Source organism: Rhinoraja longicauda, chromosome 16 (genome assembly GCF_053455715.1).
Source record: "Rhinoraja longicauda isolate Sanriku21f chromosome 16, sRhiLon1.1, whole genome shotgun sequence".
Taxonomy (NCBI): domain Eukaryota; kingdom Metazoa; phylum Chordata; class Chondrichthyes; order Rajiformes; family Arhynchobatidae; genus Rhinoraja; species Rhinoraja longicauda.
Window position 1 is genome coordinate 45,421,668 of NC_135968.1, and position 10,142 is coordinate 45,431,809.

Consider the following 10,142-nt stretch of genomic DNA (forward strand, 5'->3'; position numbering starts at 1 on the left):
GTGGGTGCATGGACCAAACATGGAGGTAGTTGAGGCAGGGACTATCGCAACATTTGAGAAACAGACAAATAGATACATGGTTAGGACAGGTTTGGATGGGATATGGACCAAACACGGGCAGGTAGGACGAGTATAGTTGGGACATGTTGGCCGGTATGGGCAAGTTTGGCCGAAGGGCCTGTTTCTGCACTGTATCACTCTATGACTCTATCCAGGCCTACATCCAAATATTTACCTGTTATTAATGGCATCCAGGTGTTCTGCCAAATGACCATCGCTGGTCAAGGAACTGCTTAATTGAATCCACTCCTTTCCACTAAATGACATCTCTATGATTGATAGCGTTCCTTTTCAGGAGGAGAGAAGGAACAGACTACATATTATCAGAATAGATATGCTGACGTTCCTCGGGAAGAAAATCACATTAAGGTCTTCTATCCGGTTTGTTCACCAGGAATACACATGGCCATGACATTCAGCAGAATGTTCCAATCCTGCAGAAGACTTGGGCATTAAGCAGCTTCTTATTGATTTGCAGAAACTGAAGATTCAGAAGGAACAGAATCAGTATGCTCATAGAGACGAAGCAGAGGGTTTAAACGAGCTTCGCAGCCTGTTTAATTAAAAAGCTGCCGATGCTGGTTTCATTGATTTCATCAAAAGTTCTGTCATCACTCAGCAGGTGAGGCAGCATCTGTGAAAAGAGAAACAGGTAAGGTGTCATGTCAAAGGTCCCTCTTCAGTACAATTTTGATGTAAGTTATAGAGAAGATGAGAGAGGGATAGATCGACATGCCCTTAACCAACTTGTCTGCAACTTACGCTAACTTGTATTTTCTCTCTTTCCCAGTACTGACAAAACGATCTTCATCTGAATCATTGACTTTGTTACCTTTTTCTACAGTTGATCCCTGATCTGCAGAGTGTTTCCAGCATTTTTCTGTTTTCATTATTCAATCCAGAGCACTCTTTAGGGATCAGGGCAAAAATCATGCATGCTTCTTTCAAAAGCGGAATGTGGGAGCATTATGATCCACAGGCTCAAAGAGAAAGACAGCCCAGTAATACTTTTGCAGAGCAATTTACTTGGCTGTGTGATGCAAATCATATAAATAACACAAAATATCTGTCATTGCTGTCCTTTATCCCGTAGTTCAGAGGGAAATGTTAGAGTGCAGATCAGCTGCTGACTTTGCATGAATTGATAAAGTCCGTACAGTCCTGTATGCAAAGTACCGCAATGGGTTGCCAGTGGAATTCCACAGTTCCGTGGGAATGGATGGTCCTTGATCTATGGAAATATACGGAGTTACAAATTTTCTCACAAGTGGCATCCAGTACATAGTGCCATTGAGTCTGACAGAATGGAAATAGACCCTTTCACCCAACTTGTCCATACCGACCAAGACGCCCCACTAAGCTAGTTCCATTTGCCTATGTTTGTTGTTTCGCTCAACACCTTCGCTATCGTTTCGCTCAACACCTTCGCTCAGTCCGCCTTAACCAACCTGATCTCCCGGTGGCTGAGCACTTCAACCCCCCCCTCCCACTCCCAGTCTGACCTTTCTGTCATGGGCCTCCTCCAGTGCCATACTGAGGCCCACCGAAAATTGGAGGAACAGCACCTCATATTTCGCCTGGACAGCTTGCAGCCCAGTGGTATGAACGTTGACCTCTCCAACTTTAGATAGTTCCTCTGTCCCTCTCTTCCCCTCCCCCTTCCCAGTTCTCCCACTGTCTTCCTGTCTCCACTTATATCCTTTATTTGTCCCGCCCCCCCTGACATCAGTCTGAGGAAGGGTCTTGACCCAAAACGTCACCCATTCCTTCTCTCCTGAGATGCTGCCTGACCTGCTGAGTTACTCCAGCATTTTGTGATACCTTCGATTTGTTCCATATATATGCTTCTAAACCTTTCCTATCCACGTACTTGTCCAAATGTCTTTTAGAGTACAGAGTACAGGAAGGGGATGGAGAACTTAATAATGTGTTGTCAGGGCAATAACCTCTCACAATATCAGCAAGATAGAGGAGCTAGTTATCAACTTCCGAAAGTAAATGCCTCAATCAACATCAATGGTGCGGAAGTGGAAATGATTGAGAGCTTCAAGTTCTTTGGCATTAATAGTACAAATCATCTGTCGTAGACCAACCACATTGATGTGGCAGCCAAGAAGACACACCAATGTCTCAACTTCCTGAGGAGACTTAAGGAAATTCGGCATGTCTCCAATGACTCTTAGAAACGTCTACAGATGCACCGTAGAAAGCACATGGTCGGGTTGCATCACAGCTTGGCCTGGGAACAGCTGTGTCCAACACCGCAAGAAATTGCAGAGAGTTGTAGATGTAGCCCAGTCCATCACATAGACAGATTTGCCACCATTGACTCGATCTACATTTCACCCTGCCTTGAAAAAAGCAGCCAACATAGTCAAAGATCACCCTGGCCCACCCCAGTCATTCCTCTTCTCCCTGCTTCCATCCTGCAGAAGGTACAGAAGCTTGAAAATGTGTACTACCAGGCTCAGGTACAGCTTCTTCACCTCTGTTATCATGCTTATGAACTGTCCTTCCATAAACCTGGGTGCTGTCTGATTCACCTCTTTGCTATTGAGGACATTGGATTTTGTCTATGGATCTGGTGTGCTTCAATGCTGAGAATTATACGATGCACTGTATCTTCTCCTTTGCTCACTCTACTGTACTTGAGATTGACTTGATTGTATTTATGTATATTTATTATCTGATCTGTTTGGATGGCATGGGAAACAAAGCATTTCACTGTACCTCAGTATACCCAACAATAATAAACCTAAATCGTAACCTAAACCTACTTTCTCTGACATGAAGAAAGATATCATGACTCTCACAACCAAAAGGTGCAGAAGGATGAAATTAAGAATTGACAGCCTAATCCTACATAATCTCATTTTATTCTTCCTATCAGATGCCCTCAGTTTTTACCAATTACCTACAGAAATGCAAGAGGATGAAAGGTTACTGTGTGTATTTGTGAATGCAGAGTTGAGGCTGAAATGAAATTTGTCATTACCTGATTAAATGACAGAGAAGGGACAAGGAGCTGAGGGGCCCATTCATAAATCATAGGAGCAAGAATAGGCCTTTTGGCCCATCGAGTTTACATTGCTGATTTATCTTTCCCTCAACCCCATTCTCTTGCCTTCTCCCAATAACCTTTGACACCCGAACTCATCAATTATGTCAATTTCACTTTAAAAATACCCATTGACGGTCTCTACAGCCACCTGTGGCAATGAATTCCACAGATTCACCACCCCCTGACTAAATAAATGGCTCCTCATCTGCTTTAAAAAGGTATGTCCTTTTATTCTAAAGCTAAGCCCGCTGGTCCTAGACTCTCCCACTAGTGGAAACGTCCTCTCCATATCCACTCTAACCAGGCCTTGCATCATTAGGTAAGTTTTAATGTGGTCCCCCCCCCTCATCTTTCTAAACTTTAGCGAGTACAGGCCCAGTGCCTTCAAACACTCATCTTACATTAATCCTTTTGTGCCCAGGATCATTCTCATAGACCTCCTCTGCACCCACTCCAACGCCAGCACACCCCTCCTTAGATATGGGGCCCAGAACTGCTCACAATACTCCTGCTCCTAACTCATGTTAATGTTAATAAAATAGGAAATTATCAAAACTACTAATTCTGAGATCTATATTCTCCAGGAAAGAGGGTGCCAGAAGATAGAAGTTACACTGGACAGTGGAACAGGCTACAGAGGCTAAATGTTCCAGGGGCCAACCCTCTGATGCACTGTTAATCCAAACTAAACATAAAATTCTGAGTTTTGTAGGAAATTACTTTCTGTGGAATTTAAGTGTAAGAAAATAACTGCAGATGCTGATATAAATCGGAGGTATTTATTCACAAAATGCTGGAGTAACTCAGCAGGTCAGGCAGCATCTCAGGAGAGAAGGAATGGGTGACGTTTCGGGTCGAGACCCTTCTTCAGAGTCTGAAATTCTATGGAATTTAAGTGATTAAGTTGTGATTTCATCAAACGTTTTGGAATTGATAGAAAATTAAGGGGGATTGATAGAGTAGGTAGAAAATAAACTTTTTTAAATTTAGAGGTAGACCTTTCTGAGTTAATGTTAGGAAGCACATGCAACAGATGATTTTATCATTCCTCTAACTGGCCAAAAATACTGAGATTTGGTAGATTTTTATTAACCTGAGTTATTAAGGGGTCAGGGGCAAAATAAGTTATACGTCGTAGGTAGACACAATATGCTGGAGTAACTCAGCGGATCAGTCAGCATCTCTGGAGAGAAGGAATGGGAGACGTTTCGGGTCGAGACCCTTCTTCAGACCCGAAACGTCACCCATTTCTTCTCTCCAGAGATGCTGCCTGACCCGCTGAGTTACTCCAGCATTTTGTGTCTACCTTCGATTTAAACCAGCATCTACAGTTTTCTTTCCTCCTAAGTTATACATCGTTTTGGTTACACATAATTCTTGATCTTGTTCAGATGAACTGATTGTCATATATACCAGAGTGCAATGAAATTCCTTGTTCACATACAGTAGACCGTATATGCGGTAATGATAAATACAACAATCGATACAACGGTGAGAGCAGAATATTGTTGTGCAATCTGCAGCAGGAAAGGGCGTGAAAGAGGTGATTGGTTCAGCAGTCTGATAGCACATGGAAAGCAACTATCCGGGCATTCAAACTCCTAACATCTCCCAGAACGTAGAAGAAAGAAAAGAGAGTGGCCAGGGTAGATCTTGAAGCAGCCTGAAAGAGATTTTTAAAAAGTCTACTCCTGCTGTTGTGTTTCGAATAAAACCTCATCTCAGCTTATTTAATCTTAATGGTGTAGGGACATACGGATTAGCGGGGGGGTCTCGAACCCTCGGTTGGGCTAACGAGTCACGAGATGCGGGAGCACGGGATATAGTTGTGTCTGGCGACCAGCTGGAAAGATGAGATTAGATTATAATACTTAGTTAAGTAGTGTGTGTCCAAAAGCTGCAGTCTGTTTGCAAATACCTTCGAATAAAGACTTTGAACAAAAACGCTCGAGAGGAGTTCCTGAACTTGGAGAGGCTGGGAATTGTGCGGCCTTCAAGTAGTCCGTGGGCCTCACCCTTGCACATGGTTTCCAAAGCATCTGGGGGGTGGAGGCCATGTGGGGATTTCCGACGACTTAACGCGGCAACACGGCCGGACCGCTACCCGATTCCGCACATACAGGACTTCTCTGCTAGCCTGGAGGGGGCTACAATTTTTTCAAAGATCGATCTGGTGCGGGGGTATCATCAGATCCCGGTCCATCCGCCGGACATCCCAAAGACGGCTACCATTACTCCGTTCGGATTGTTTGAGTGGTTGCGCATGCCTTTCGGCCTTAAAAACGCAGCTCAGGCATTTCAGCGTCTCATGGACCGTGTGGGTCGAGGTTTGCCGTTCGTGTTTATTTATCTTGATGACATTTTGATTGCCAGCCGTTCGGTCCAGGAGCACTTAGTCCACCTCCGCACTATATTCCAGAGGCTGCAGGACCACGGCCTGATTCTGCACCCGGACAAATGCCAATTCGGCCTGTCGGTGGTAGATTTTTTGGGTCACCGGGTTACATCGGCCGGAGCCACCCCTTTGCCAGCTAAGGTGGAGGCGGTCCGCTCTTTCCCACGCCCTACTACCATCAAGGGATTGCAGAAATTCGTAGGCATGGTGAACTTTTATCACCGGTTCGTGCCTGCAGCAGCTTGGGTCATGCGCCCCCTTTTTCTATGCCTCGTGGGTAACCCCGCAGAGTTGGTATGGTCCGCATCTGCAGAGACGGCTTTTGTCGCGGTCAAACAGGCCCTCGCCAACGCCACCATGCTGGTGCACCCGCGCTCCTCCGCCCCCACGGCTCTGACGGTGGACGCCTCAGACGTGGCGGTGGGTGGGGTTTTGGAGCAGCAGGTCGAAGGTCAATGGCAGCCCCTGGCGTTTTTCAGCCGGCAGCTCTCGCGAGCCGAGCTCAAATATAGTGCGTTTGATAGGGAGCTCATGGCCCTCTATTTAGCAGTCCGCTACTTCCGCTATTTTTTGGAAGGCCGTTCTTTCGTGGCCTACACGGATCACAAACCTCTGACATTCGCTTTTGCTAAGGTTTCTGATCCGTGGTCGGCTCGCCAGCAGCGGCACTTCACCCTAATTTCGGAGTTTACCACCGATGTCCGTCATATTGCGGGTAGGCTTAATACTGTTGCTGATGCCCTGTCCCGGCCGGCCATTTCCTCCGTTGCCGTGGTAGGCGGACAGGTGGATTTCCAGGAGCTAGCGGAGGCTCAGCGCCTGGAAAAAACGGCCGAGGTGTACGGCTCCACAGCCTCGGGACTGCGTTTGGAGCAGGTGGCTTATGGCCCCACAGGTACCAAGTTGTGGTGTGACGTTTCCCTTTCACGCCCTCGCCCGGTGGTGTCTGCCGCCCTGCGGCGTAATGTTTTTGAGGCCATTCACGGCCTGGCACATCCGTCCATCAGGGCGACTTCGGCCATGGTGGCCGCCCGGTTTGTCTGGCACGGCCTGCGGAAGCAGGTGGCAGCCTGGGCACGGGCCTGTATTCCGTGCCAAACCTCCAAAGTTCATCGCCATGTCCAGCCCCCATACCAGAGTTTCGAGGTTCCCCCAGTCCGTTTTTTCCACATCCACGTGGATTTGGTGGGTCCATTGCCTTATTCCCGGGGTTATACTCATCTCCTGACGGTGGTGGATCAGTTTACACGTTGGCCGGAGGCGCTCCTGTTGTCGGACACCTCGGCGGCCTCCTGTGCACGGGCCCTGGTGTTGCATTGGGTGGCCCGTTTCGGCGTACCGGCTATCATCACCACAGATCGGGGAGCCCAGTTCACCTCCTCCCTCTGGGCCGCGCTGGCACAGTTGTATGGGTCTCGCTTACAGCAGACCACCGCCTACCATCCCCAATCCAACGGGATGGTTGAGTGCTTCCATCGGCAGCTTAAGGCTTCCCTCTGTGCCCGACTGACCGGCCACGATTGGGCTGACCAGCTGCCTTGGGTCCTCCTCGGCATTCGTACGGCCCCGAAGGCTGAGCTAGGCACATCCTCGGCCGAACTCGTCTACGGTTCGCCCCTGCGGGTACCAGGTGACATCCTCCCTTCCGCCCCCGCTCTGCCGCCGCCCGTTACGTCGGTGTTGGGTTCCCTCCGGGCACGGGTAGGTTCTCTGGCTCCAGTCCCGACCTCCTGGCACGGGAGCGCGGCGGTCCACGTCCCGTCGGACTTGCGGGACTGTGATTTCGTGTTCCTGCGGAAAGATTCCCACCGCCCCCCTCTTCAGCCGGTTTATCAGGGCCCGTTTCACTTTTACCTTACAGGTGGGTAATCGCCAGGAACTCGTTTCCGTATCCCGGCTCAAGCCGGCCCATTTGGACCAGGACCTCCCTGTGTCGGTGGCCCAGCCGCCGCGCAGGGGCCGGCCTATGGCCGTCCCCCTGGTGCCGCCAGCGGCGCCTTGTTTGGCACCCCTCAGCCCCCCGCCGCCTATGGTTGGGCTCGGGCCCCCGTTCCCGATCAAGCGCTCTCCGTCGCCTACGCCCTCCACATCCATGGCCCCTCCATCGCCTCCGGCGGCGGCGGTCTCCCCGCCTCCCGTCACATTGGCGGTATCGGGTTCCCCCCTCCGTACGCGTTACGGGAGGGAGGTCCGGGCACCCGTGAGGTACGGTTTCGAGGGTTCTGGGGGGGGGGTCATGTAGGGACATACGGATTAGCGGGGGGGTCTCGAACCCTCGGTTGGGCTAACGAGTCACGAGATGCGGGAGCACGGGATATAGTTGTGTCTGGCGACCAGCTGGAAAGATGAGATTAGATTATAATACTTAGTTAAGTAGTGTGTGTCCAAAAGCTGCAGTCTGTTTGCAAATACCTTCGAATAAAGACATTGAACAAAGACGCTCGTTGTGGACTCACTACAATGGGCACATTTGCAACTGTGTGTTTCATCCACATTATTTTCTTTTCATGTCATATCATATCATATATATACAGCCGGATTCATTTTAAAATTGTTTTGCCTCAGTTAAATGACAATAATGCAGTACAAATCAGTGTTCAGTTCACTTCAGTTCAGCGATACAGCGCGGAAACAGGCCCTTCAGCCCAGAGAGTCTGCGCCGACCAGCGATCCCCGCACACTATCCTACACACACTAGGGAGAATTTACACATACACCAAGCCAATTAACCTACAAACCTGTCTGTCTTTGGAGTGTGGGAGGAAACCGAAGATCTCGGAGAAAACCCACGGGGAGAACGTAAAACTCCGTGCAGACAGCACCCGTAGTCGGGATCGAACCCGGGTCTCTGGCGCCGAAAGAGCTGTAAGGCAGCAACTCTACCGCTGCGCCACCGTGCCCTAAATATATTTTGTTTATAAGGTATTTTACATTTAATTTTTAAGTGTTCTGAATTGCTTCTCATTGCTGCAGTGTAAAATGTCTACAAAGTGATATTTAAATAAGCAAACTAAATATAGTTATATTAACTTTAAAAAATAAGTCTTCAGGATTGTACTGATTTGGTTATATGGATTTGAACATATTAGTGGATCTTCTGAGGTGCATGCTCTAAGATGTGCTGTTCTCCGAGGAGCGGTACATTATGCTATTAAACACCCTTAGCAGCATATATCAAGCGTATCACTAACAAAATAATTTATACCTAAAAGGCAAAAAGAAGACGATAACTATTTGTGGATTGAATTTTATAAAACTGCTAAGTGGATTAAATGCAATTATATTTGCAGAGAATTTTGCGTAAGTGAATAACATCTGTGAAAGGGAGTTTTCTCTGTTTTGGGTGTAATCCAGTCATGCAATTCCCATGTGGGAATGTTGGACAACATAATTCATAATTACTCTCTTCAGGACAGTCATACCCTCATTCCAGCAGCTGAACTTTCCACATTATTGTTGTTAAAACAATAACATGGCAAGGTTTGTTGGCCCAACTTTTCCCAGAGTTGGAACCACTGCCGAGACTTGCCTGAGTGTCCCTGCTTTCTCAACCTTACCTTTTCTATATTTAAATAATGCAATCGGGTGAAGTGCAAACCATGAAACTATTCTGGAAGCATTTGATAGAAGGCAAAGACACGCACCCTGATTTGTCATCTGTTAATGCTGCCAAAGTTTTTTTTCAAACAGTTAAAAACTTAAAAAATAAACGTAAAATACTTTATAAACAAAATATATTAAAAGTGTAAATACACAATTAAATGATTAAAAGATTTAAACAAAATGCATATAATTAATGGAGAAAATTGGGGCTAAAGTGGTGGTATTGTAGATCGTGAAAATGGTTGTCACAAATTACAGCAGGATCTTCATCGATTGGGCAGATGGGGCGAGGAAAGTTTGTTGGATTTTAATACAGGGAAGTGTTAATAAAGGGAGGTGCTGCCTTTTGGGAAGTCTACCCAGGGCAGGACCTACACTTCACCCTGAATGGCAGGGCTCTGGGGAGTGTAGGAATGCAGGTGCATAGTTCCTTGAAAGTGGCATCACGGGTATATAGTGTGGTTAGAAGGCTTTTGGCACATTGGCCTTCATCAGTCAGAGTATTGAGTATGTTGGGAGGTCATATTACAATTGTACAAGACATTGGTGAGGCCACATTCAGAGTATTGTGTTCAGTTTTGATCACCCTATTATGGGAAAGATGTTGTTAAGCTGGAAAGGGTGCAGAGATAATTTTGCCCGAACCTGAGGGCCAGTACTATAGGAAGAGGTTGAGCATGCTAGGATCTTATTCCTTGGAGCGCAGGTGGAGGAGGGGTGATCTTATAAAGGTGTACGAGAGGAATAGATTGAGTAAATAGTCTTTTACCCAGAATGGGGGAATGAAGAACCAGACGACATAGGTTTAAGACGAGAGGGGGGAAAGATTTAATAGGAGCCTGAGGGGCAACTTTTTTAAACAAAGGGTGGTAGGTAAATGGAACGAACTGCCACAGGCGGTTATTAAAACAGATATTATCACAATGTTTAAAAAAATACGTGAACCAGTACATGAATTGGATAGGTTTAGACGGATATGGGCCAAACACAGGCAGGTGGAACTAGTGCAGATGGGGCAAGTTG